Source organism: Danaus plexippus, chromosome 20 (assembly GCF_018135715.1).
Source record: "Danaus plexippus chromosome 20, MEX_DaPlex, whole genome shotgun sequence".
NCBI lineage: Eukaryota > Metazoa > Arthropoda > Insecta > Lepidoptera > Nymphalidae > Danaus > Danaus plexippus.
Window position 1 is genome coordinate 1,732,602 of NC_083550.1, and position 1,469 is coordinate 1,734,070.

Here is a 1,469-nt window from a genome sequence, read left to right on the forward strand (position 1 = left end):
TATATATTTTTTGCCTCTGGCAATAAAACTGAGGTTACCTTTTCAAAAAGAACGGTTAGGATTAAGTCATATATTACCTACAAATTGCCGCAGATAAAATCAAATAAAGGTATAAGGAATATCTTTTACATTAATTTCTTTTGTATTTTAAAGAAGTAACGTTACCTTTTCTTTTAAATTATTTACATGGAATTTTATTTTGCAAATGGAGAAATATAAAAAAATATATTTTTATTTTGTAAGAATTAAAAGGAAATGACCTTATAACATCATTACTAAGTTTGTTTTATAATTTTCTATTCTTCCTTTAACTTATTATTATATTACTTTATCTTAATAATAACTCATTTTATAATGTCGTCAACGCCATCTATCCACAGTAATTATACAACTATTTCAACACTAAAACTATAAAATATCTAATCTAATAGATAATTTAAAACCAACATGTTTATAGACTACAGAAAATGTTTAATATCGTCAACAAGTCAGGGGTTAGTGGACAGTACGGAAGATCATTTTTCACTGAGACTTAATTTCTTTGTGCTCGTTTTTCATCTAACCCTAACGTCGGTGATAAAGTGACGGAGGTTACTGTGGACTCTGTTTTGTATTAAGAAAGCATACACAAGTTTAAATAGCAACTTTTATATTGAAAATAATTTTAGTACGTTTGTTTGTTCATATTATTTTATGTACTTTTATATATAACATATTCTAAAGACTAAGTGCATAAAGACTAAGCGACATTTATTTTAATAACTCAACTTCACTCTTTGCTTAGTAGTTAACAGAGATATTAAGGACATTATTAGGCCATCACAGCCGTTCAAAAATTGCCATAGCGGTCGGTGTTTCACGACCACAAGGCGGGGTATTGGTAAAGTTTTCAACTAGCAATAATCGCACCTCGGATAAGCCTCATTGGTTACGATATTGCCTCTGCGCAAAGTTAACATTGCAGTAGACATCAGAGGGTCTTATACTTTTAGGGTGCACAAAACGATAGCGTGATTCAAGAACACAGTAACGCCATCTATTATCCTGTTTTGACATTACCTTTCTCATACAAAATTGCGTAAATGTAATTTAAATATTTAAAAAAGAGAAACTTTGACAATTGAAATTTCAGAGACGCCATTGGCCAGATTTGTGACCAAATTTCTCCGAACGTCAAAATTTGAATTGCAACGCGATCACGCGCGCTTACCGTTAGTGCACATTTCAGAACTAGAACACGCCGGCCATATTGAGTACTGCCAGTAGCGATACATGATCAGCTTATTAAACAGACTATTTATTTTATCGCTGACCATAAAGTATGCAAAAGGCGCGCAATGACCGCATACGTTCCCGTGAAAATGTCTATAAAGAGACGCATAATAGTCCTAGACGATATTACGAGACGATTCACGTATGATACATTCCAATACATTGCACCAACAGGTGTACTACAGATTATTTGTTAT

At 32.3% G+C, this 1,469-nt stretch overlaps 1 non-coding gene across 1 annotated transcript; it reads right to left on the bottom strand.

Moving 5' to 3' along the window:
• Positions 1-815: 815 nt before the first annotated feature.
• On the bottom strand, positions 816-954 carry LOC116774207 (U4 spliceosomal RNA). The gene has a single exon (XR_004353753.2). It is a non-coding gene; the product is annotated as a U4 spliceosomal RNA (small nuclear RNA).
• Between the last annotated feature and the right edge of the window lie 515 nt (positions 955-1,469).